Raw genomic sequence first — 27,785 nt, forward strand, 5'->3', positions numbered from 1 at the left:
CTGCACTCAGGTGAACCAGCAGGAGCTATGGGAGGCAGGCTTTGTAGTAACAAGCTGTTGGGGTGCCCTCTTGTTCCCATGGAAGGATGTGATTGGCTCGTTAGACCAATTCCAGTAATTCTGGGAAGTGAGACCCATTAGACTGAGGACAATGTGGATGCAGCTGGTACAGCTGATGGGGAATTAGCCAGGTGGGAGCTTTCCTGGTGGATGGGATCATACTGGAGAGAGCAGAGGAGCTCACGGTTAGGCCTTTGGGACCCTGTAGGCATCAGAGGTGGCAAGGCAGCACAGGGACTTTTTAGGTCTTAGAACAAGTGGTTGGGAGGAATTGTAGGAAGGCTGGGCAGGAGCTCTGGGGGGCTATCAGTACACAATTGGAGAGTGAATTGGACTCTAGAAAATCTAGATTTTTCTGTACACAAAGCCCTAATAGTTTGGAATTTGTGAGTGTGCAGTGGAACTAAGATGAAGTTCAATTTTATTTTAGATTATACTTCTGAGCACAGGCTTTAAGGGTCACAACAATTCCAGGGGCACAGTCAAACCTGTGCTTAGAGGAGACCTGTTCTGCCCCCTTCCAGCCATGCCCCTCCTCACCAGGTGAGGAGTCTGTGGGCAAAAATGTAGTGCCTACTTATACCCCTACCCAGCTTTCTGGACCTCACACTAGAATCTAGACCTTGCATCTGAGGCCCCGGGACTCCTCATCCAAGCAGCCACAGTCTCAGTCCAAAGCCTGTGCAGCTGTCTTCCTTGGGTTTATTCTTGGAGGACATCTGCTCCAAAGGTGTGTGCACCCCACAGCTCAAGGAGTGGTGAGGTTTGACTGCTAAAGGAATTAGGGGAGGTTGGGGCTTGGATATGGGCACGGGGGTGCCCACACACATGCACATGAGGAACTTTAAGGAATTAAAGGAATTTTAAACTTCAACTTGGCCTTTCAGGCTATTTGAAAGTATATTTGCTGAGGTAAGATGATTTATTTAAAAGTTTGTTAACCTGATGGATAACTTGTACTACTTAAATACTGCACATATTTTGACCAAAAACACTTGGGCCTCCATTGTGCTCCTGCCCTGGGCCCTGCGGCTGATAGGGGTGGGCCTGGTATTTAAAATACTTAAAAGGATAAAGTATCTTCAAATAACCTCTTGTGATTTTATGTACCTGTTTACCTGAAAAAGGTTCCTGTGCTTGACTACTAACACAAAGGTTGGTGATTTGAACACATCTATTTGTACCAAGAAAGAAAAGGCCTGGTGAGCTGCTTCCATAAGGATTAAAAAAACAAAAACAAACTCATTGCCACTGAGTCAATTACAACTCACAGCAACCCTATAGGACAGAATAGAGCTGCTCCACAGGGTTTCCAAGAAGCGGCTGGTAGATTCAAAATGCCGACCTTTTGGTTAACAGCTGATCTCTTAACCACTGTGCCACCAAGATTTCCTCCGTAAGGATTAAAAAAAAAAAAAAAAAAAGGATTACAGTCTACAAAACCCTATGAAGCAATTCTACTCTGTAACATGAGTAGTCTATTCCATGAGTTGGAATAGACAGGATGGCAAAGAGTTTTTGTTTTTATTTACATGCAAATAATTGATGTGTAAATCATGGATGGTGTCACCTAGTCATTAAATTTGGTCCTTAAACTCTCTATCAATGCGTGTCTCTTCAGCCTATGTGGTTTCTAACCAATTCTGAAGGTAAAATAACCCAGCAGTGACTGGTTTCCCTTGGGGAGCCTCTGTCTTCTGCTGGCCTGCTGTGAGATATTGCAAAATCGGTACCTGAGATACCAGGCTGGCTTCACCTCCTCCCTCCTCCTACAAAAAATCTCCAGCTTCATTACCTGGGAATTTCCCCAAAATTTTGTGGTGGGAGAAGGGAATAAAAAGAACAGCTGGTACTGGCCATGGGCCAGGCCTGCTCTAAATACTTAATGTATTTCGGGACCAACTATAGCATTTGTTGGGCCCTAAGCAAGATGAAAATGCACAGTCCCTTTTAAAAAATGATGAGGGATTTCAAGATGTGACAGGAGAGCAGGCAGCCCAGAGCAGGGCCCTTGTGCATGTGGGCCTTGGGGTGCGTTAACTCTTTAATGCTCATAACAACATTTCGAGGTAACTCTGTGGTTGTTAGTTGCCGTCAAGTCAGCTCCAGTTCATGGTGATCTCGTGTATGACAACAAACCGTTGCCTGGCCCTGTGCCATCTTCGTGATCATTGATTTGTTTGATTCCATTGTTGTGGCTATCGTGTCAGTCCATCTCATGGAGGGTTTCCTTTCTTTTTGCTGACCCTTTTACTTTCCCAGCCACGATGTCCTTTTCTAGTGACTAGTCGTTCCTGATGATTTGTCCAAAGTAAGTGAGCTGAAGCCTCAGTGTCCTTGCTTCTAAGGAGCATTCATTCTGATTGTATTTCTTATAGGACTGATTTGTTGGTTCTTCCGGCAGTCCACAGTATATCCAATATTCTTTACCAGTGCCACAGTCTGGATGCATCGATTCCTTCTTCTTCCTTTTTCACTATCCAAATTTCACATTTATGTGAGGTGGTTGAAAAGACCATGTCTTGGGTCAAGTCCACTTTTGTCATCAAAGTGACATCTTTGCTTTTTAACACTTTAAAGAGGTCTTTGGAGCAGATTTGCCCAATGCAATATGTCTCTTGACTTCTTGATTGTCGCTTCCATGGACATTGATTGTTGATCCAAGTAAAATGAAATCCTTGACAACTTCAATTTTTTTATCTCCATTTATCATGATGTTGCTTATTGGCCCAGTTTTCTTTACGTTGAGTTGTAATCCATACTGAAGGCTGTAGCCTTTGACCTCCATCAGTAAGTGCCTCAAGTCATCTTCATTTTTGACCAGCAAGTTAATCAGTCTTCTTCCAGTCCTCATGCTGTGTTCTTCTTCATTTAGTGCAGCTTCTCTGGTTATTTCCTCAGCATACAAATTGAGTAAGTATGATGAAAATATGCAATCCTGCTACACACCTTCTTTTAAGGTATTTGAGGTATTGTTGTTGTTAATTGTCTTTCAGTTGGATCAGCCTCGGTGACCTTATGTGCGAAAGAAGGAAGCATTACCTGGTCCTGTGCCATCTTCGTGAGGGTTGGTGTGTTTGAGCCCATTGTTGCAGCTATTGTGTCAATCCGTCTCATGGAAGGTTTCTCTCATTTTTGCTGACCCTCTACCAAACATGATGTCTGTTTCTAGTGATTGGTCTTTCTTGATAACACGTCCAAAGTAAGCTAGATGAAGATATGCCATCCTCGCTTCTAAGGAGTGTTCTGGTTGTACTTCCTTCTAGACTGATATCTGAGGTATGACTGTCCCCATTTTACAAATGGGAATGCTGAAGTAGAGAGAGGATAAGCGACAAGCCCAAAGTCACAGGGTTAAAACACAGCACAGCTGAGGTTTGAACCCTGGTATTCTTGGTTCCAATGTACGCCCTTAACCAGCAGGCTCTGCCTCCTCACTGAGGAGGAGAGAGCAGGCCCCACACTGACAGCAAAACTTAGGAAAAGCTTTTGGCCAGAGGTCTGGACTCTGGCTCCAGTGCTTCTATTCTGGTGTTGCTCGCTGCCCTCACCCTGGCCCCTAAAATCACAACCTTTGTTAGGAAAACAAATCATAAAATCCAAGAATAAACTGACCCCCCCACCCCAAGTAGCATATTGACCATCTATTCTATTGTAGTTTAAACAGGCTCTCAGGGGAGTCTCCTCCCCCACATATACACATGAGCCAAGAGGCTAAATAAGGTTTTCAGCCAACAAAAATCAATCTTGTCCTGGGAGAGATTTTACTGCTAAGAAAATCAGATTTTCTCCATATCGTTATAGAAACAAAATTACATTTCTTATAAAAATACTCCACTTATTTTTGCCATTTATTCGCTTTTATTGTTCCTTTCTTCAATTAGCCTAAATCTGTGAGTTTTTATTCTAGATTGTTCCCTGGTCCAGGCAATCTCCATCAGCAAGAGTCTGTTCTAATCTGTTTTGATTCACTTGATGCTTCAGCGTTCTCAAGGCTGATGAGAGGGCCACGATGCAGAAACTCTTTTGCCTGTTTTGTGAAAGTGCACTTCCTTTCCAACAAGCTTTTCCAAGAAGTTAATCTTAAAGCCAAGAAACATCGGTGGTAAATGAAAAAATGTGACACTCCTTCCTCTTGGAGGACACCTCGGTAATACTTTCCAAAAATACTTGAAGTGAAGCCAGACTATTATTACAACAAACAATTTGTTAATTTTATAGAATTCATATCAGAAAACTACTATGTTAAATGTATCTTCTGCCTAATGAAGCTGGAATTTTGGGTAAGTGACTTACTAGAAACCTAAGGAGATCACTTGGGGATCCTTTCCCATGACTAATTATAGGACAATAGGAGTGAATATTATATTTTCAAATCTTCCCTCCCATGTCTTCCAAGTCCCATGCTAAAGGGTATCAGGCTTGAAGGCTGGAGGGGCAAGGATAGATGGAGAAAGGAAATCTCCCTGGGAAAGTTGAAAATAAATTAAGTATATCTGATTAGTCAAAGAAGACAGCTACATTTCCAGAAGATGTTAAATGTTCCAAACAAATCATTTTATGCTGATTAAACGGAACATTGTAATTTCTTTTCTAAATTGAATGGGCTATAGTGAAAAATGGCATTTGGCCCACCACGAACAACAACATCTCTCTGAAGACCTTTATTTCAGATTGAAAATTTTAAATTAGATGAGGAAATAACAATGCATGATGTTGCTTAGCAACCACTATATGTCTGTTAGTAGCAGACTCCAAACGGGTGAGTTTTGGGCCACTTTCAGAGAACAAATAAACTAGTTACCTGAGGCAAAATGAAAAGAAATTCCAAAATCTGAACCTGTGCCAATACAATTTTGTTCAAATATCTGTGCCAAGGGGAGAGATTTCCATGGTCACGAAGGTTCCTGATTTGGGTTATAGCTTTTGTTATCCACATGCATCTGTGAGTTTGTCGTACTGTGGGGGCTTGCATGTTGCTGTGATGCCAGAAGCTATGCCACCGGTATTCAGATACCAGCAGGGTCACCCATGGAGGACAGGTTTCAGCTGAGCCTCCAGACTAAGACAGACTAGGAAGAAGCATTAGCCAGTGAAAACCTTATGAATAGCAGCAGAACATTGTGTGATATAGTGCTGGAAGATGAGCCCCTCAGATTGGAAGACACTCAAAAGATGACTGGGGAAGAGCTGCCTCCTCAAAGTAGAGTTGACCTTAATGATGAGGTTGGAGTCAAGCATTCGGGACCTTCATTACTTTGTGTGACACTAATCAAAATGAGAAGAAACAGCTGCAAACATCCATTAATAATCAGAACATGGAATGTACAAAGTATGAGTCTAGGAAAATAGGAAAACATCAAAAATGAAATGGAATGCATAAACATCGATATCCTAGGTATTACTGAGCTGAAATGGACTGGTATTGGCCATTTTGAATTGGACAATCACATGATCTACTCTGCAGAGAATGACAACTTGAAGAGGACTGGCATTGCTTTCATCATCAAAAAGAACATTTCAAGATCTATCCTGAAGTACAACGCTGTTAGTGATAGGATAATATCCATACACCTACAAGAAAGACCAATTAATACAACTTTTATTCAAACTTACACACCAACCACTAAGGCCAAAGATGAAGAGATTGAAGATTTTTACCAACTTCTGCAGTCTGATATTGATCAAACATGCAATCAGGATGCATTGATAATTACTGGTGATTGGAATGTGAAAGCTGGAAACAAAGAAGGGTTGGTAGTTGGAAAATATGGCCTTGCTAATAGAAATGATGCTGGAGATCCCATGATAGAATTTTCCAAGACCAATGACTTCTTCAATGCAAATGCCTTTTTTCACCAACATAAATGGCAACTCTACACATGCTCCTCTCCAGATGGGATACACAGGAATCAAATTAACTACATCTGTGGAAAGAGACGATGGAAAAGCTCAGTATCATCAATCAGAATAAGACCAGAGGCCGACTGTGGAACGGATCATCAATTGCTCATACGCAAGTTCAAGTTGAAACTGAAGAAAATTAGAACTAGTCCATGACAGCCAAAGTATGACCTTGAGTATATTCCGGCTGAACTTAGAGACCATCTCAAGAATAGATTTGATGGGTTGAACACTAATGATAGAAGGCCAGACAAGTTGTAGAATGACATCAATGACATCATACATGAAAAAAGCAAGGGGTCGTTAAAAAGACAGGAAAGAAAGAAAAGACCAAAATGGTTGTCAGAAGAGGCTCTAAAACTTGCTCTTGAATATAGAATAGCTAAAGGCAAAGGAAGAAACGATGAAGTAAAAGAGCTGAACAGAAAATTTAAAAGGGTGGCTTGAGAAGACAAAGTATTACAATGACATACACGAAGACCAAGAGATAGAAAACCAAAGGGAAGAATATTCTCGGCATTTCTCAAGCAGAAAGAACTGAAGAAAAAATTCAGGCCTCAAGTTGGAATATTGAAGGATCTATGGGGAACATATTGAACAACACAGGAAGCATCAAAAGAAGATGGAAGGAATACACAGTCACTACACCAAAAAAGAATTGGTCGATGCTCAGCCATATCAGGAGGTGGCATAGGATCGGGAACCGATGGTACCGAAGGAAGAGGTCCAAGGTGCCCTGAAGGCATTGGCGAAAAATAAGGCTCCAGAAATTGACAGGATACCAGTTGAGATGTTTCAAGAAATGAATGCATCGCTGGAAGTACCCCCTTGTCTATGCCAAGAAGTTTGGAAGATAGCTACCTAGCCAACCGACGGGAAGAGATCCATATTTATGCCTATTCTCAAGAAAGGTGATCCAGCCGAATGTGGAAATTATCGAACAATATCATTAATATCACACGGAAGTAAAATTTTGCTGAAGATCGTTCAAAAGTGGCTGCAGCAGTATACCAACAGGGAATTGCCAGAAATTCAAGCTGAATTCAGAAGAGGACATGAAACTGCTGATGTCAGATGAATCCTGGCTGAAAACAGAGAGTAGCAGAAAGATGTTTACCTGTGTTTTATTGACTATGCAAAGGCATTTGACTGTGTGGATCACAACAAATTATGGATAATATTGCAAGGAATGGGAATTCCTGAACACTTAATTGTGCTCATGTGGAATTTGTATGTAGATCAAGAGGCAGTTGTTCAAACAGAAAAGGGAATACTGTGTGGTTTTAAGTCAGGAATGGTGTGGGTCAGGGTTGTATCCTTTCACCATAAGTATTCAATCTGCGTGCTGAGCAGATAATCTGAGAAGCTGGACTGTATGAAGAAAAACGGAGCATCAGGATTGTAGGAAGACTCATTAACAACCTGCGTTATGCAGATGACACAACCTTGCTTGCTGCAAATGACAAGGACTTGAAGCACTTACTGATGAAGGTCAAAGACCACAGCCTTCAGGATGACCTCAACATAAAACAGAACTCCTCACAACTGGACCAATAAGCAACATCATGATAAACAGCAGCAGTCCAAAAATTAAAAGACTCAAGGCATTGGGCAAATCTGCTGCAAAAGACCTCTTTGAAGTGTAGAAAAACAAAGATGTCATCTTGAGGGCTTAGGTGCACCTGACCCAAGCCATGGTGTTTTCAATCGCCTCATATGCACGTGAAAGCTGGGCAATAAATAAGGAAGACCGAAGAAGAACGGACACCTTTGGTTTGTGGTGTTGGTGAAGAATACTGAATTTACCATGAACTGCCAAAAGAACGAACAAGTCTGTCTTGGAAGAAGCACAACCAGAATGCTCCTTAGAAGCAAGGATGTTGAGACTTGGTCTCACATACTTTGGACATGTTATTAGGAGAGATCAGTCCCTGGAAAAGGACATCATACTTAGTAAAGTGGATGGTCAGTGAAAAAGAGGAAGACCCTCAGTGAGATGGATTGACACAGTGGCTGCAACAATGGGCTCGAGCAAAACAAGGATTATGAGAATGATGCAGGACTGGGCAGTGTTTCGTTCTTTTGCACATGGGGTGGCTATGAGTTGGAACCAACTCGATGGCACCTAACAACAAGAACAACACCCTGGGAGCTGGGAGAAGTGGCCTTGGTTGGGACGGTAACATGGCGGTGGGGGTCAGGCTCGGGCAGGCTCCCACCTGCTGATGGTTCTGAAGTGACTTTCCCTTTACCAGCTGGACCTTCACATTGGTCAAGTGCTTTCTGTGTATATAGGTTGCGTCCCAAGAGCACAGGTGCATGAAGGCCCCACTTCCCAGCCTCAGCCGCCTCAAGTGTTGACAGTGAAAGCCGGTCTTCATCCCCACAGGCTGTGTTTAGCAGAGAAGAATAAAGCAGGCGTATAACCTGTCTTTCCAGCTCAGGGAAGTCTTAGCCCTCTCTCCACGTTGTTGTTGTTAGCTGCTGGCGAGTCAGCCCCGACTCATGGTGACCCCATGCACAATGAGAGAAAATGACACCCAGTACAGTGCCATCCGCATGACTGGTTGAGGATCAGACCATTGTGATCCAAAGGGTTTTCAGTGCCTGATTTTCAGAAGTAGATTGCCAGGCCTTTCTTCCTAGTCTGTCTTAGTCCAGAAGCTCCCCTGAAACCTGTTCATCATCATAGCTACACGCAAGCCTCCACTGACAGACAGGTGGTGCCTGCACATGAAGTGTATTGGCTGGGAATTGAACCTGAGCCTCCCACACGGAAGACAAGAATTCTACCACTGAACCACCGCTGCCCCCTCTCTGTCCTTAGCCTCTTTGAAAGTGAGACCACACAACAGAACCCTTAGTGATTTGGTGGAATCCGAGACTTACTGGTGGCTTGGGTCTGGTGTTAAGGAGCTCTGGTGGCTCAGTGGTTAAGCACTCGGCTGCTAAGTGAAAGGTCAGTGGTTTGAACCCACCAGCTGCTCCTTGAGAGGAAGATGTGGCAACCTGCTTCAATAAAGATTACAGCCTAGGAAACCCTATGGGGCAGTTCTGCATCCTATAAGTTCACTATGAGTTGAGAATCAACTTTATGGGAATAGGTGGGCCCTTGGTTAGTCTGCTGGCCAGACTCTTGTATCGTACCTTGTTCATGCATGGGCGGAGGTACAATGGTGTCACTAGGATGGTGTCACCCAGTGTGGTAACTCATCATGTCCCCCCCATGGACCTCCTCCTGTACGAGACCATACAGAACTGTTAGTAATGTTTATTATCTATTTTCATCATAGAATAATATGTCGTATAGTTGTAAATTTCTTAAATGTAATTTTTTTAGATTATATAAATACTATCAACAAATTGTGTTGTAAAATATTTCTACATTGAATTACAACATTATTAGTCACTGAGCGGAGGCCTTTTTTGATTTTTCTCTTTCTTTTCCTTTACTACATCATTCTCAAAAAAGTTATTGTTATAGGTTCATGAATACTAATTACCAAAATATTGCAGCTAAAACACCAGAAAATTTGATAAAACCAGTGACCATAAAAACATGGCAGCAATGAAAACAACAGCACGTGCTTGTTGCGCGTGTAGACGAAACCACGTGATCTGAAGAATCATTGTAACTGGTAACAAAGACAGCTCTGACTGGAGCCCATTAGAAGGTTCGAAAAGTAAATTAGCACAGAGTTTTAGCCTTGTGGGTATATTGATATATGTAAGCTGGGCCTATGAAAAGTGTTTTTGTTAGACCAGATTTAATGGCCTGACTGAGACTAGAATGACCCTGGAGGTCATGGTCCCCAGACCTTCTGTTAGCTCAAGACAGGAGCCATTCCCAAAGCCAACTCTTCAGACAGGGATTGGACTGGACTGTGGGATAGACAATGACACTGGTGAAGAATGAGCTTCTTGGATCAAGTAGACACATGAGACTATGTGGGCAGCTCCTGTCTGGAGGGGAAATGAGAGGGTAGAGGGGGTCAGAAGCTGGCGAAACGGACACGAAAAGAGAGAGTGGAGGGAAGGAGTGTGCTGCCTCATTAGGGGGAGAGCAATAAGGAGCATATAGCAGTTTTTGTATGAGAATCTGACTTGATTTGTAAACTTTCACTTAAAGCACAATAAAAATTAAAAAGAAAAAAAATGTTTTTGTTGTTGTAACTAACCACAGGAATTTTTTATAAAAAACTAAAAAATTTCTGCTGAAACACTGCACTACAATTTTATAGACAGTCATTTTGGTGTCATTCCCTCTGACAGTGTCACCTGGTACGATCTGCAACCACTGCAAGCCCTAGTGACGCCACTGCAGAGGTACTTGGATAATATCTCCAGCCAGTTCACAAACCTGGAACACCACTCATTTCACCAACGAAAAGTCCGTTGTGCCAATTTACACACTGTCTGCTACAGAGTCAGTGTGGCAGTTGAAGGCCCTGGGTTGTGGGCTTCCATAAAAGGTGTTTCAGATACTAAGGAACTACCCCTGGCCTGCGGATTTCTGATGGGATATTTAAAATGTTAACTAAACACCTCTAGGTTGTAGATTAAAACTGATTTACACACGTTCGTATGTTTTACCCAATCTAAGATGCCTTCGATTATAAGACACACCATTATTTTATACAGCATTAAGAAAAAATGCTTCCAATAAAACCAATGTAATGCTCTCTTATCACTTTAAAATTTTATTTTGTACTTATTGAAAGAGCTTTTTAGATTAGATGTAGATTTTTACCATATGCTGTGTATATGCATGCATTAAGAAGGAAAGAGGTGAAAAAATGCTTACAATTTTCCTAAAAAATCTTTGCATACAATCTTTGGCTTTTCTGAATCACTTTCAGTTAAAAAGCCTACTTCATAAACCCAGTTTTGTTCTTTTGAGCCATCAAGGTCTGATGATGCACCGTTGCTTAAAATAATCAAAAGCCATCTGCACTGACTCTCATCTGGCTGTGTCATCCAGGGCTGGATCTAGGTTGTCTGGGGGACTGAAGTTTATACAGTTGGGGGATGGGGCCTTCAGAAAAAAAATACAAAATCACGAAAAGAAAATTAGGTACAAATAGTGATTATTTATCCAGAATGGGAAAAACATATAGCACAAAACAAACAGATCTGCTTGTAACCAAAAGCTGTCCTGTATCACATATGCTACAAAAGCTAGGAAAATGGCATAAATTCTTTCATTAATTAACTGCTGTTCCACTGTCAAATTGCTATTTTTCCTAATTGTGTTTGTCCACATACTCCTTGATTGCTATGCTGTATTGAGCTACCTGATTGTTATTAAATTACTCTTGCACCATGTACACCGCCTTATTGTCCAAGATGACAAGCATTGTCACTGGACCTCTGATTCTCCAGGCCATTTCACTGCCTCAGTTCGATTTCTCGTGGCAGGCAGTTCATCCGAAACCGCCAGATTTCATCAGGACAAGATGCTAAAAAGACACTAAGGAGCAATCTCACATGTTGGGAGGTAAAAACTTCACTTAGATGTTTGTAGTGCTCGTTTGAAGCACTGCTACATGTTTGTCGTCTCAGATCATAGGGATGCTACTAAATTCGAACGAATTTCGTGTTGTTGTCATAAGAAGATGGGGTTTCTTTACTGTTATAAATGTTTCTATTCTGAGCTTCTCTACAGAAGAGCACTTCCATTTGGACTTGGATCGATGCCAGTTGAATCCTCTGCTTGCCATTTTACACCTTTGATGATTGGAAGCAATTTACCCAGACTAGTGAAGCACTTACTGATGAAGATCAAAAACCACAGCCTTCTGTATGGATTACAGCTCAACATAAAGAAAACAAAAATCCCCACAACTGGACCAATAAGCAACATCATGATAAATGGAGAGAAGATTGGAGTTGCCAAGGATTTCATTTTACTTGGATCAACAACCACGGAAGCAGCAGTCAAGAAATCAAAAGATGCGTTGCATTGGGCAAATCTGCTGCAAGAGACCTCTTTCCAGTGTTAAAAAACAAAGATGTCACCTTGAAGACTAAGGTGCGCCTGACCCAAGCAATGGTGTTTTCGATCGCCTCATATGCATGGGAAAGCTGGGCAATGAATAGGGAAGACCAAAGAAGAACTGACACCTTGGAATTATGGTGTTGGGGAAGAATATTGACTATACCAGGGACTGCCAGAAGAATGAACAAACCTGTCTTGAAAGAATTATAGCCAGAATGATCTTTGAAGCAAGAATGATGAGACTTCGTCTCACAGACTTTAGACCTGTTATCAGGAGGGATCAGTACCTGGAGAAGGACATCATGCTTGGTAAAGTAGACAGTCAGTGAAAAAGAGGAAGACCCTCAATGAGATGGGTTGACACAGTAGCCGCAACAATAGGCTTAAGCATAGCAACGATTGTGAGAATGGCACAGGACCGGGCACTGTTTCGTTGTACTGTACATAGGGTCGCTGTGAGTCGGAACTGACTTGATGGCACCTAATGACAACAATCTTCTGACTGCATACATTTCCAACCTCGTTTTACTTCCACTGCCAACATTGGAGGTGTTGGTGGTCATGGACTGTGTTGGTATTGGAGTGTGACCTCTGATCCTGTACCTCTGTGTCAAGATGCAGGGCAGGAGGAACAGTGGGTTTTGGGGAAATCCTGGTTTCATCCCAGTACTGAGATGGCTAGCAGCGACTTAGTTACACTTGGAAGTGACTGTACACCATATAAACTTCAACTACCAAGCTAAAGCACAGGTTTCTCCTACTCAAATTCCCTGCCGCTGGGTCCCCACAATGCCCAGGATGACTTCTCCACTACTGGGTATGAGAAGAAGTGTAACAGGGCAAATCAGACTAGAAGGAGACAACAGTCTTCCCCAGTATTTTCTTTCTTTGGCAACTTTTATTCATGTGAACGCACTGCTACGGCCTTAACTGTATTGTAGTTAGTTTCTGTCGAGTTATGTAATTTGCATATTCATGAGTCTTCCTACAATCCTGATGCCACGTTCTTCTTCATATAGTCCAGCGTCTCAGATTATTTGCTCAGCATACAGATTAAATAAGTATGGTGAAAGGATACAACCATGACACATCTTTCCTGACTTTAAATCACACAGTATCCCCTTCTTCTGTTTGAACTACTGCCTCTTGATCTATGTACAGACCCCTCATGAGCACGATGAAGTGTTCTGAAATTCCCATTCTTCCCAATGTTATCCATAATTTGTTATGATCCACACAGTCGAATGCCTTCGTGTAGTCAATGAAACACAGGTAAACATCTTTCTGATATTCTCTGCTTTCAGCCAGCATTCATCTGACATCAACAATGATATCCCAGGTTCCACGTCCTCTTCTAAATCTGGCCTGAATTTCTGGCAGTTCCCTGTCAATGTACTGCCGCAGGTGCTTTGGAATGACATTCAGCAAAATTTTACTTGTGTGTGATATTAACGATATTCGGTAATTTCCGCATTTGGTTAGATCACCTTTCTTTGAAATAGACATAAATATGGATCTCTTCTAGTCAGTTGGCCAGGTAGCTATCTTCCAAATTTTTTGGCATAGATGAGCGAGGACTTCCAGTGCTGCACTGGTGTGTTGAAATGTCTCAGATGGTGTTCTGTCAGTTCCTGGAGCCTTGTTTTTCGCAAATGCCTTCAACACAGCTTGGGCCTTTTCCTTCAGTACCATTGGTTCCTGATCATATGCTACCTCCTGAAATGGTTGAATGTCAACCAGTTCTTTTTGGTATGGTTACTCTTATTCCTTCCATCTTCTTTTGATGCTTTTTGCCTCGTTTAATATTTTCCCCAGAGAATCCTTCAATATTGCAACTTGAGGTTTGAATTTTTTCCTCAGTTCTTTCAGCTTGAGAAATGCCGGATATCTTCTTCCCTTTTGGTCTCCTATCTCCAGGTCTTTGCTCATGTCGTTATAATATTTTACTTTGTTTTCTCCAGCCACCCTTTGAAAATTTCCATTCAGCTCTTTTACTTCATTATATTTCTTCCATTTGCATTAGCTATTCGACATTCAAGAGCAAGTTTGTGTCTCTTCTGACACCTATTTTGGTCTTTTCTTTCTTTCCTGTCTTTTTAATGACTTCTTGCTTTCTTCACGTATGATGTCCTTGATGTCATTCGACAACTCGTCTGGTCTTGAGTCATTAGTGTTCCATGCGTCAAATCTATTCTTGAGATGGCCTCTAAATTCAGGTGGGGTATATTCAAGGTCATACTTTGGCTCTTATTGGCTGTTTTAATTTTCTTCAACTTGAACTTGTATATGAGCAATTGATGGTCTGTTCCACAGTTGTCCCCTGGCCTTGTTCTGACTCATGCTATGGAGCTTTACCATTGTCTCTTTGCACAGATGTAGTTGATTTGATTCCTATGCATTTCATCTGGTGAGGTCCATGTGTGCAGTCACTGTTTATGTTGTTGAAAAAAGGTTTTTTGCAGTAATAAGTCATTGGTCTTGCAATATTCTATCATTTGGTCTCCATTGTTGTTTCTATCACCAATGCCATATTTTCAAACTACTGATCCTTCATCTTTGTTTCCAACTTTCACATTCCATTTGCAAGTAATTAACAATCATTTAGATTGCACATTTGAACAATTTCTTATTGCAGAAGTTGGTAAAAATCTTCAGTTTCTTCATCTTTGGCATTAGTGTTTGGCATGTAAATTTGAATAATAATCATGTTAACTGATCTTCTTTGTAGGCTTATGGGTATTATTTTATCTCTGCCAGCATTGTGCTTCAGGATAGATTTTGAAATGTTCTTTTTGACAATGAATGTGATGCCATTCATCTTCATTTTTCCATTCCTGGCGTGGTAGGCCATATGATTGTCTGATTTAAAATGGCCAATACCAGTCCGTTTCAGCTCACTAATGCCTAGGATATTAATCTCTATGTGTTCCATTTCAATTTTGGTGACTTCCAGTTTTCCTAGATTCATACTTTGTACATTCCATGTTCCAGCTTGAACTGGATGTTTGCAGCTGTTTTTTTCTCATTTTGAGTCATCCACATCAGTAAATGAAGGTCGCAAAAGCTTTACTCCCTTCATGTCATTAAGGTGGACTCTACTTTAAGAAGGCAGCTCTTCCCCAGTTGTCTTTTGAGTGCCTTCCTACCTGAGGGCCTCATCTTCCAGCACTATATCAGCCAATCTTCCACTGCCATTCATAAAGTTTTCACTGACAAATTTTTTTTAGAAGTAGATCACCAGGTCCTTCTTCCTAGTCTGTCTTAGTCTGGAAGCGCCACTGAAACTCGTCCACCATGGGTGGCCCTGCTGGTATTTGAAATACTGGTGGCATAGCTTCCAGTATCACAGCAACACGTAAGCGACCACAGTATGACAAACTGACAGGCACATGGTGGTTGCTGAAAATATACACAGCCAAAGATATACCATTTCAACACATTCTACATGTATAATTCAGTGACATTGGTTACAGTTTTCGAGTTGCGCTACCATTTGCCAGTGAAGTCTATTGTATGTGTCTACAGTTTCCTCACTGGGTTCTTCCTTCCTTACTGATGCTCAAGGGCTTATTCTTTTGTCCTTTCCTTTCTGTTTAGAGCTTTGTCCTGAGAGGTCTTTGTACCCCACACCCATGAATCTCTGGTGTTAGCTGCCCTGAGGGGCTGTGCGTGTGGCCAGGCAGTTCTGCAGCTGAGGAGTCCCTGGAGGGGCTGACTGCTTGGGCTGTCTGTCCATAGCACTCCCGGCTGCTGGGCAGCAGATTCCTCACTGAGGGGGCTCTGGGGCACTTCACAGCGTCCACGATGACGTGCTGATGAAGATATGTGTACTGGAGACACGTTCTTGGAAGGGTTTTCCTATGCTGTTGTTAGCTGGCAGGATGAGATGCTGCCTGGTCCTGTGCCATCTTCATAATTGTTGGCATGTTTCAATCTGTTGTTCTAGCTGTTGTGTCAGTCCATCTCACTGACGATTCCCCTTGCTTTCACTGACCCTCTACTTTACCAAAGACCAAAAGATCGGTCTTTCTTGATGATGTGGCCAAAGTGAGTGGGATGAATCACTCTGATTACTAAGGTGTGCCTGATCCAAGCCATGGTATCTCCAATCACATTGTATGCACGCAAAAGCTGAACAATGAAAAAGGAAGACCGAAGAATTGATGCCTTTGAATTATGGTGCTAGCAAAGAATATTATTCAATAACTTGGAGTGCTAGAAGAACGAACAAGTCAGTCTTAGAAGAAATACAACCAGGATGCTAGAAGCAAGGAAGGAGATAACTTGGCTGGTTTACATTTTTTCTACAAGGGAAGGGTAATCAAAAAGCTGGGCCGCTGTCCTAGGAGACAGGGACTCCTCACGGGGAGAAGGATGCCCCGGTCCTTCAGTACCCAGCTTGACAATGAGTCATGCCTTCTGATTTGGTTGATGTGAGCTTTTTTGGTCTCTAAGGCAGTTTTTCTTTCTTTCCCCCTCCCCAAAAGGAGTATTTATCTTTATTTGGAGTTTTAAGTCAACATTTAATTTATTCAAATAAAAATTTTAAAAGGTCTTATTTTCCTTAAGCCTGTAAGTCCCACTTATAAATCTTATCAGTTCAGTGAATTCTTTTTATCAATTCAGTGCATTTTAACCATCCCGTTGAAGGGTGTTTTTATTATTATTCCAGCTGAACAGACAAAATGACCTTAAACAATCAGCCCCACTTACAACTTGGTTAGTTAAATTCCTTTAAACATTTGAGCTGCATTTACAGATGTACTGTATTTGACTTCTCCTCTGTAGTAAATATAATCAATCAAACCTATGAACATAGTTAATCTCAAGTTCTCTTAAGCACCCCAAATGCTGTTTACAAACCTAGTCAAGCCCCCTTAAACTTTGCAGCTGGAATCTCTATTCTGAAATAAATGACAAACTTTAGTGGAATCACAAAGCTAACCTGTTAGTTCTGATAGGCCAAATTATCCTAAAGCACCGTAAGTACCAAACCCGCACTGGTTACTCCTCACTGTAACATGCCAGTACCCTTATTGTAACCTTCTGCTGTAAACCAAAATCAGATAACCAAACCGGCTGCTCTCTAGTTGATTCCGACTCATGGTGACCCTGTGTGTCATAGTAGAACTGTGCTCCATGGGGTTTTCATTGGCAGTGATCTTTCAAAAGTAGGTCACTAGGCCCTTCTTTCCGGCACCTCTGAGTGGATCCAAACCACCAACCTTTCAATTAGCAGCTGAGTGTGTTAACTGCGCCACCCAGGGACTCCCTGTGAATGAGCCTGTTTATTTGTCAGGAACAAGTAGGTTCTTGTAGGTGGACAGTGGTGGCACAGGATGTCTCAAACCCAACTCTTCCTCCACATAGATTTCACTAAACACTTATTATCCAGCAGACAAAACAGATGGCACAGCCTGTCTGTAAGCTTACAAAGTCCCGGCTCTCTGACTATAGGTGAGCTGACCCCGCTTACAGGGAAGGACCACTCCAGGCAGAAGCGATGACAATCCACAGGCTGACTCTGTCACCCTCACCATCAGGGTCAGGCAGCCAGACTTCTTGCACCTCAAAGGCTGGACCTGGACTGTTCAGAGATCAGATGCTGGGTGATATCATTTACTGTACTAGGTTCTTCTTTCCTCCTGGAGTCCCTGGGGGTGCAAACTTCTTGGAAGAAGTACAACCACAATGTTCCTCTTTTTTGCTGACCCTCTACTTTACCAAGCATGATGTCCTTCTCCAGGGACTGATCCCTCCTGACAACATGTCCAAAGTATTTGAGACAAAGTCTTACCATCCTTGCTTCTAAGGAGCATTCTGGTTGTACTTATTCCAAGACAGATTGTTCGCTCTTTTGGCAGTCCATGGTATATTCAATATTCTTCGCCAACACCACAATTCAAAGGCGTCAACTCTTCTTCTGTCTTCCTTATCATCGTCCAGCTTTCATAGGCATAGGAAGTGATTGAAAACACCTGTGGCTTGGGTCAGGTGCACCTTAGTATTCAAGGTGACATCTTTGATTTTCAACACTTTAAAGAGGTCTTTTGCAGCAGATTTGCTCAATGCAATCTCTCTTTTGATTTCTTGACTGCTGCTTCCATGGGTGTTGATTATGGAACCAAGTAAAATGAAACCCGTGACAACTTCAATCTTTTCTCTGTTTATCATGATGTTGCTTATTGGTCCAGTTGTGAGGACTTTGTTTTCTTTATGTTGAGGTGTAATTGATACTAAAGGCTGTGGTCTTTCATCTTCATCAGTAAGTGCTTCAAGTCCTCTTCACTTTCAGCAAACAAGGCTGTATCATCTGTACAACGCAGGTTGTTAATGAGTCTTCCCACCATCCTGATGCCACATTCTTCTTCATATAGTCCAGCATCTCGGATTATTTGCTCAGCATACAGAATGAATAAGTATGGTGAAAGGAGGGAAACCTGACACACACCTTTCCTAACTTTAAATGCAGTATCCCCTTGTTCTGTCCAAACAACTACGTCTTGATCCATGTACAGGTTCCTCATGAGCACAATTAAGTGTTCTGGAATTCCCGTTCTTTGCAATATTATCCATAATTTATTATCATCCACACAGTCAAATGCCTTTGCGTAGTCAGTGAAACACAGGCAAACATCCTTTCTGGTATTCTCTGCTTTCAGCCAGGATCCATCTGACATCAGCAATGATATCTTTTGTTGCACATCCTCTTCTGAATCCGGCTTGAATTTCTGGCAATTTCATGTCGAGATACTGCAGCAGTAGCTTTTGAATGATTGTCAGCAAAATTGTACTGGCGTGTGATGTTAATCATGTTGTTCTATAATCTCCACATTCAGTGGGATCACCTTTCTTGGGAATAGGCATAAATATGGATCTCTTCCAGTTGGTTGGCCAGGAAGCTGTCTTCTAAATTTCTTGGCATAGCTGAATGAGCACTTCCAGTGCTGCATCCGTTTGCTGAAACATCTCAATTGGTATTCAGTCAGTTCCTAGAGCCTTGTTTTTCTCAATGCCTTCAGTGACGCTTGGACGCCTTCCTTCAGTACCATCGGTTCCTGGTCTTATGGTACCTCCTGGAATGGTTGAACATGGACCAATTCTTTTTGGTACAGTGACCGTGTATTCCTTCCATCATCTTTTGATGCTTTCTTCATTGTTTAATATTTTCCCCATAGAATCCTTCAATATTGCAACCTGAGGCTTGAATTTTTTCTTCAGTTCTTTCAGTTTGAGAAATGCAGAGCATGTTTTTCCCTTTTGGTTTTCCATCTGCAGGACTTTGCACATGTCATTATAGTACTTTACTTTGTCTTCTCGAGTTGCCCTTTGAAATCTTCTGTTCAACTCTTTTACTTCAGCTAGTAGTTGAACTATTAACTGTGCCACCCAGGGCCTCCTGTTTTGAAGCATAGTGACAGGATAAACACTGCTGATACTGGGACACTTTATTGGATTAAGGGAAGATGGAGCACAGTGATCATCCCAAGGCAACTGTTTTGACATAGAGACTGGGACATAGCATGGCACTGAATTGATGCCCATGGGGTTCGTGGGGGCTTCCCAGTTGATGTCTGGCATCGTGGCAACTCCATGAGTGTCAGAGTAGAGCTGTGCTCCATAGAATTTTCAGTGGTTGAGTTTTTGGAAGTATATTGCCAGGCCTTTCTTCCACGGCACCTCTTGGTGAACTTGAACCTCTAACCTTTTGGTTAGCAGCGGAGCACATTTGTCATTTGCAGCACCCAGGGGCTCCAGGCAAGGCTCAGACTGCTTATTCTTGGCCTGTGTTTCTCTCAGAGGTCCTTGCAGACAGACAGGGCTTGCACTTCCTGGGCTGGTACAGTGAGATTAAGTACATAAACGTGCTGCTTACCACCCACAACACAAAGGACCGGCGGATGATTTAATACTGCTCTCAGCAGCACAGTTAAGATTGATGTGGGTAGTCTTCTCAATGGAGGGAATGGCAAGTTTATTATTTGCTCATAGAAAGGACCTTCATGAATTTCATGGGTTCTCACCATTCAGCCCTAAGCTTGGGAAGAAGGTGATCAGTTTTCAGATTCAATTAGCCAGTAGCAGCAAGGTAAATCTGCACAGGTGAAACATCAGCAGTAGACTACGGATTAAGGCTAAAGGAAAAGATAAGGGACGTTTGTTTTCTAATACAGGCAGACGTGGTGTGTTGTTGTGTGCGGTCAAGCCCATTTTGACTCATGGCGACCCCATGTGACAGAGCGGAACTGCTCCACAGGGTTTCCCAGGCTGAAATCTTTAGAGGAGTAGATTGCCAGGTCTTTTCTCCCATGGAACAGCTGGTGGGTTTGATCTGCTGACCTTTCACTTAGCAGCTGAATGGTTAACCATTGGGCCACCAGGGCTTCTTAAACATGGCGCAGCCATCCTGCTCTCCCTAATCTTGCTGTGAGCAGCAAGCATGTTCCAGGCTGCTTGCAGAGGCCCAGGCATTTTTGGAAGAATTTTGTGTCTATCCAAACACAGGCTCCAAGGAAGCTGGCTGGGGCTGGTGGGACCTGACCCCTGAGGGGCTGTGGAATTAATGCAAAGACCGTCAATCTCTATCTGCGTATTTTCTGTATTTTTTCATTCATATGGGAGCTTTCACTAAATTTCTTCTTATTCAAAAAGGATCCTTGGGAAAGTTAGGAACCATTGCTGTAGAGAGCATGCAGCTACTTCTCTTTGATTTAAAATTTATTCTCGGCAAATTTCACTCCGTAACAGAACACATTTCTGGGTATGGCTCGTATGGAGCAGAATGCTCGGATTCACGTTCGGAGCTTTATTTTCTCGTCTCGTTTGTTTCTGTGCTAATCAGTCCTGGCTATGGAAACGCGAGACTCTCAGTTCTTAAATCCATCTTTCAATGTTATTACAAAACTTAACGTTGATAGGTAAGCTTGAGTTTGTAGCTGGAAACTGCAGCAAATTCTGAGGGAACCAGTGTATTGAAAATTAAGCTTAAATTTGATAAAAACAAGGAGAGAAACTTAATGGAGGCTTTTTGCTCATCTTTGGAAAATATGAGGTGATGGGGAAATTGACTTTTGCATTTTTTATTGTAAAAATGTGAGCAACACAACATTTGCTAACTCAACATCTTTCACGTGTACAAGTCAGTGACACCACCACATCATGTAGTACGACTATCACGAAGATCTGCTGCCAAATTTCCCATCACCATACATGGAAACTCAATGCTCCCTGAGTAATGACTCCCCCTTCCCCTCCAAGGAGCCCTGGTGCCACAGTGGTTAAATGCTCGGCTGCAAACCAAAAGGTTGGCGGTTCGAACCAACCAGCTGCTCTGTGGGAGAAAGATGTGAGAGCCTGCTTCTGTAAAGATTACAGCCTTGGAAACCCTCTGAGGCAGTTCTGCTCTGTCCTATAGGGTAGCTAGGAGTTGAAGTCAACCCAAAGGCAATGGGTTTGGTTGTTTTGGCTTCCCCCCTCCTTATCACCCCTGTAAAAACAAAAAAAACAAACCTGTTGCCGTCAAGTCAATTCTGACTCATAGCGACCCTATAGGATAGAGTAGAGCTGCCCCATAGGGTTTCCAAGGAGCGCCTGGTAGATCCGAGCTGTCGACCTTTGGGTTAGCAGCCATAGCTCTTAACCACTGTGCCACCAGTGTTTCCTCACCTGTTAAGGACTATTAAACTTTCATCTCTACAGATCTGCCTATTCTAGGTATTTCATATAAGTGAGATCATACAGTATTTGTCCTTTTGTGATGGATTTACTTCATTCATTATAGTATTTCCAAGGTTCATCCATGTTGTCACCTGTATCAGGACTTCATTTCTCTTTCTGGCTGAGTGATATTCCATTGTATGGAGGGACCACATTTGTTTATCCACTCACCTGTTAATGGACACTGTGATGGTTAAGATTGTGGGTCAACTTGGCTGGGCCATGGTTCCCAGTGTTTTGCAGTTGTATAATGTTGCGCTCACTTCCCTGTTGAACTTCGATATGTGATCACCCCCATGATGGAATCTGCTGAGTAGTACCAGCAGGGGTGGGGCCTGTGGTGGCTTACCACCCCCTCGGCCTTCATCTCTCTACCTTCTGCCACCTACTTCCTTTTCCTGCTCGCCTTGCAAAGGTTGTTGGCTTGTTCTGGATCCAGCAGCTGTCTCTCGTCTGACCCCTGGCTCTTGGGACTGGAGCTAGCAGCTTACCTGTCTGTCTTGGGATTCACTGATCTTCACGGCCTGCGATTGAGAGTCCTGCTCCCCGACCTACCTGTTATGGGTTCACCATCCCCTGCAGCTACGTGACTTAGGGGAAACCTTGTGGTCTTGCCTGCCAACCTCAGGGATTCCTCGACCATCACAACCTGTGAGCGGGACCCCTGCTCTCCGACCTGCTTATCTTGGATTCATCAGCTTCTGCGGCTCCATGAATTGGGAAAGGACTTTATCCTGATCCAAGGACCTGGGATGTTCCAACCCCTACAATCATGTGAGCTGTTTCCTTAATATAAATCTCTCTCTATATATTTATACGCATTACTGGTTTTGCTTCTCTAGAGAACCCAGCCTAAGACAGACACTTGGGCTGTTTCCACCTTTTGGCTGTTGTAAATAGTGCTGCAATTAACATTGGTGTACTTAGATGATGGAGAAATTTATTGGAGAAAAATAGTTAATCTGGATCTTTTTTGCGTGTGAGGCGATTCACTTACATGGCAATATGTATTTTTTCTTCTTTGAGCATGTGGGGTTTAGGGTTGGAATGAATTTGGAGCTTTGCTAGGGGGCCAGTAGAAGACGTCCTTTAATTAGTTTTTCTCATCAGTCCCAGGAGTCGCCTGCTGTGCCTGCAGTGAGGAGAGGCATCAGGTGGCCCGAAGGTCTCAAGAGCCAAATTTCCAGAAGGGCTTTAAAGACCTGGAGGGGCCCCAAGTCCCCACCTTCTTGTGAAACATCGTAGCTGACGCTGGAGGATCTGGATAAGGATTCAGAATGCTCAAAAGAAGGGTTCTCTTCAGATGTGGAGGGAAAACTGTTAGATCAACTAAGGCTGAAGGACAGTTAGTGGTTAATCTTCAAGGTACTGGTTTTACCCAGATGTTGTTGTCAGGCCCCGGTTCACGGTGACCCCATGCACAACGGAACAAAGTGCTGCTTGGTCCTGCGTCATCCCCCTGAGTGGTTGCAGATCAGAGTGTGGTGACCCACAGGGTTTTCACTGGCTGATTTTCAGAAGTAGATCTCCAGGCCTTTCTTCCTACTCCATACTAGTCTGGAAGCTCCCCTGGAACCTACTCAGCGTTCTAGCAACACGCAAGCCTCCACTGCCTGGTGAGTGATGGCTGCACACGAGGTGTCCTGGCTGGGAATCGAAGCTGGGTCCCCCGGGAAAGGTGAGGACTCTACCACTGAACCACCACTGCCCCCTTTACCCAGAGAGTTGCCGACAAGATGCAGGCCCTGCGCACCCTGGGCTGCTACTGATAAGAAGCAGGCTCAGGATTGTGGCTTCGTGATGGTGTTCACAGTCGGCCAAGGTTGCAAAGGGCCCTCAACCTGAGCCCAGGCCAGAGCCTGCAGCCCTCTCTGTGTGGGAGCGGCTGGCTGCAGAGGAGAGCCCGCAGGGCAGGGAGCTCACGGAAAGAGAAGCAACGGGCTTTCAGGATCTGCTTCCTGAGGAATCAGTTAGTAGGCTTTCTGCTGTCTTGGGCTCTGCAGTTTCTAAACCGAACAAGCAAACTTAGCTGACTTCCGCACGGCACGCCACCAGCCCCTTGGCTGAGGTTGGCTGTGAGAGCAGACGGGACTGACATGGTCCCTACAGAGAACAGGCCGCCCCAGCCCCGCAGAGGAAGACACCTCTTGGCTCAGCAGTTACAGACTGTTCTCCCTGTTATGCTCAGCTAGCTGTCTTCACGCAGGAACCTCGGGGGAGTGCGTTGATCTCGGCTGTGGTGAACGGCAGGTTCAGCAGGATTCTCAGCCCAGGGCAGCCTGCATTTTGGGCCGGATCATCGTGTGGTGGGCAGTCTTATGAGGTGTAGGATGTTTAGCAGCGTTGCCGGCCTCTGCCCACCATCCACTAGCTGACAAAGCACCCCTGTGTTGTGACAACCAGTGAAGTCCAGGGACGGATCACCCAGTCAGCAATGTGAGCACGTGCTTAGGGCATCAACAGAACACGGGCACCAGTCATCCAAAGCAAAGACCCCCAGATGTCAAGCAGACAGGGCACAAGGACAAGCATGCGCTGCAGTGGAAGGGGACCAGTGGGGCGCTAGCTGAAACTGATAGTATCTCAGTGTGCAAGGATGTGCTGGCCGGAAATAAAGTTCGCCCAGGATTCCAAGGGCACCCGCGCACAAGATTGTTTAAGCTATGAGGCCCCTACCACTTCAACACCTTCGTTGACATCTGTCTCCTACAGTCCCTTCCTGTGTAACTGAAACTCCTTACCTCGGCGGGTCTCTTGGGAGTATACTATTTCTTTCTACAGAGCACTCATTTTTGTCCCTAAAGAGACTCAGAAACCCTCAGCATACAAAAATGATTCAAGAAAGACTTGATTCATTATCCTTATTGTGTATGGAAGTAGATATTATGTGGCAGCTTAACTGTGACGAAATCATTGAAGAATTTGTGAAAGTGTAGAATAGAAAGAAATGTTTTTAATTATAACATATTAGAGATTAAACATCTATCTAAAAATAAGATATAGTAATTTGCTGTAACATTTGTTTTCTTATCATTAAATTTTCTTTTATGACATCTTTTCTTTCATTCATTTATAATTATGGCATTTATTATGAAAGAAGCATCAGAATTGAAGTGCAAACTGTTTAAAGCAAGACTGCTGAGAGTCAGTTTTTCATGGTGGGAGATCAACAGAATTTTACATTGATTGTGGAAACAACTAGTTCACTCGCTCATTTTGGTTGTTGTAGAGTATGTGGAACGTTCTTTTTTGTGGAAAATGTGGTATATACTAAAAATCTTAGTACCCCACATCTACTAAAATTTTATAATCCAGTTCATCTCATGCCACTAAAATGGCATAAGCCACTTTTTCATTCAATTGCTGATATTATCGTCACATTTAAACAGAAGTTACATCACGGACAGCTAAGACACACACACACACACGTATGTATATAACTCATATATCCTGTTCAAATGCGTAAGTAAGCAGAGGACGGGGCACCACAGATTATCAGTGTTTAGGGCCCTCACGTGCCTTACTCTGGCTCTGATAATGTCTCAGACATTGCTTAATGTCCCCTGGGTGGCAGAATCATCCCAATGGGAGCCCCTTGTCTACAGCAATCTCCACTTTCTTGGCCATGTGGTTGTGACCCAATATTACCAGCACGAGCTGGCAGATTTTCCTAATGCAGGACAAATCCCAAAGATCCTTCCTATGCTGGGGTTTAAACCTACAGTCAAAGTCAAATAATCCCAACTCACCAAATGAGAGTGTGGGGGTACCTTGTTTTCTAAAAAACTGCCCTCAATGCGCTCCTGGCAGTCTTCCTCCCAGACACCACAGGGTGAGGGGAGCCATAACGCTGCCAGTTCATAGAATCGGGACTGTTTATGGTGAGTTCATCCCAGCCCATGATTTCTCATATTCATTTGGTTGTTAAGAATCTCAGACTCGTTTGAGTAAATAATCGACCACATTCAGGTCTTACTGTCCTCCTCATAGGATGCGGAGTGCTCAATGGTGGGGTGGTATGCGGGCTTTCCTTCTCTCTCTGTCTCTGTCTCCCTCTCTCTCTAGTTTCTCTCTGTCTCTGTATCTCCCTGTGTCTCTGTCTTACTCTGCCTCTCTCTATCTCTCACTCTCTGTCACTCTCTCTCTACCCCATCTCCATCTCTATCATCTGTCTCTCTCCCTTTCCTTATCTCTACTCCCACCCCTCTCTCTGTCCATCCCTGTAATCTCTGTCTCTGTCTCTATTCCTACCTTACCTCTTCCTCTATCTCTATCTCTGTCATCGTCTCTCTCTGTCTCCATCCCTGTCATCTCTGTCTCTCTCTCTCTCTATGTCCATCTCTGTCATCTCTGTCTCTGTCTCTCTGTCTCCATCTCTCCTAACTGCCCCACATAACCGAGTCTGTCATGGCACCATAAAGGCGAGGGTGAATTGGGGATGAGTGGACCGAGGGAATCCTTGGCAGCCAAATGTGCAGCCTTCAGGAGTGAGGCCAGCACATTTCCTTCTTTTCTGAAGATTAAAACCACCCAGTTGCTCGTGCGCAGTGTGACGTATCAACAAAAGGCCTGTTGACCCGGCTGTTCCAATGCTGTGAGAAGGTCCCCCCCGACCCCGGGCCAGGAGAGCATCATTACACCACTGCGTGAAACCGACATGAATACCTTGGAAACCAGCCAGAAGGAAGCCTGGGTCCTTTCCTGGAGCCTCCTCAGTGCCTCTGGCCAGTTTCCACTCTCCCTTGCCCTGGATGACCCTGTGTCCTCCAAAGCTGCCTGCAGCAAATTCCCGTTCCCAGTGCCCCACGCAGGACTCCATGTCGCTGAGAGCTAAGGTCTTGAGCTTAGAGGAGCCTATTGCCTGCCCGCCTGCTGTTCAAGGCCCAGAGCAGGAGGGCTCATTACGCACACTGTAGTAGAGGCGTTTTCAGTGAGGAACAAACAGGTTAATTAAGAGCAGATCTTGCTAAACAAAGGTGGTTGTGTCTTTGATGGTAATCACTGATTTTGTAGGGAGACTGAAGTGAGAGAAGAGACCTTAAGTTAGGTAGCTGATTGACATTCTGCCACTTGGTTACGCTCTGCAAAAGCAGTGAACGGGGAAGCACAGAGTAAATTCCCGGAGGGTGAGTTCATTCTTGAAGAATAACAAGCAGTGGACGTCTATTGGTTGAGACAATATGGGGACTGGGATCAATACTTGAGGGAGCCTTGCATTAAGTCTTCTACTCAATTCTGCAAACCTACCACCTAGGCACTTTCCCAGCGGCTGTAGGCTCTTTGGGGAACTGTGTCTATCGTCCTGACCTCTGGATTTCCACACCAAACAAACCCAAAACAGTTGCTACGGAGTTCAGTCTGACTGCTGGCAACCCCGCGTGTGTCAGAGTAGAAACTGTGCTCCCCAGATGGAGTTCAGTCTGACTGTTGGCAACCCCGCGTGTGTCAGAGTAGAAACTGTGCTCCCCAGATGGAGTTCAGTCTGACTGTTGGCAACCCCGCGTGTGTCAGAGTAGAAACTGTGCTCCCCAGATGGAGTTCAGTCTGACTGTTGGCAACCCCGCGTGTGTCAGAGTAGAAACTGTGCTCCCCAGGTGGAGTTCAGTCTGACTGTTGGCAACCCCGCGTGTGTCAGAGTAGAAACTGTGCTCCCCAGGTGGAGTTCAGTCTGACTGTTGGCAACCCCGCGTGTGTCAGAGTAGAAACTGTGCTCCCCAGATGGAGTTCAGTCTGACTGTTGGCAACCCCGCGTGTGTCAGAGTAGAAACTGTGCTCCCCAGGTGGAGTTCAGTCTGACTGTTGGCAACCCTGCGTGTGTCAGAGTAGAAACTGTCCTCCCCAGGGTTTTCAATGGCTGATTTTTTGGAAGCAGATCACCAGGTCTTTCTTCTGAGGTACCTCTGGGTGGACTCAAACTGATACCCTTTTGGTTGGCAGTTGAGTGCATTCACTGTTAGCACCTCCAGGGGCTCCTTGTGTTTTCATAGTGTTGGCAAAGGCTTGGGAGCCCTGGTGGTGCAATGGGTAAGAACTCAGCTGCTCACCAAAAGGTCAGCAGATGGAATCCACCAGCTGCTCCTTGGAAACCCTATGGGCCAGTTCTACT

General features: G+C 43.8%; 1 long non-coding RNA gene across 4 annotated transcripts in view; it reads left to right on the forward strand.

The window, feature by feature from the left end:
• Positions 1-3,982, forward strand: part of LOC126062730 (uncharacterized) — a 232,726-nt gene extending 228,744 nt beyond the window's left edge. For all 4 annotated transcript variants that reach the window (XR_007514132.1, XR_007514136.1, XR_007514135.1 and 1 more), the window contains one exon: positions 3,057-3,982. This is a non-coding gene — a long non-coding RNA (uncharacterized LOC126062730). The remainder of the gene's footprint in view (positions 1-3,056) is intronic.
• Positions 3,983-27,785: the final 23,803 nt, after the last annotated feature.

Source organism: Elephas maximus, chromosome 2 (assembly GCF_024166365.1).
Source record: "Elephas maximus indicus isolate mEleMax1 chromosome 2, mEleMax1 primary haplotype, whole genome shotgun sequence".
NCBI lineage: Eukaryota > Metazoa > Chordata > Mammalia > Proboscidea > Elephantidae > Elephas > Elephas maximus.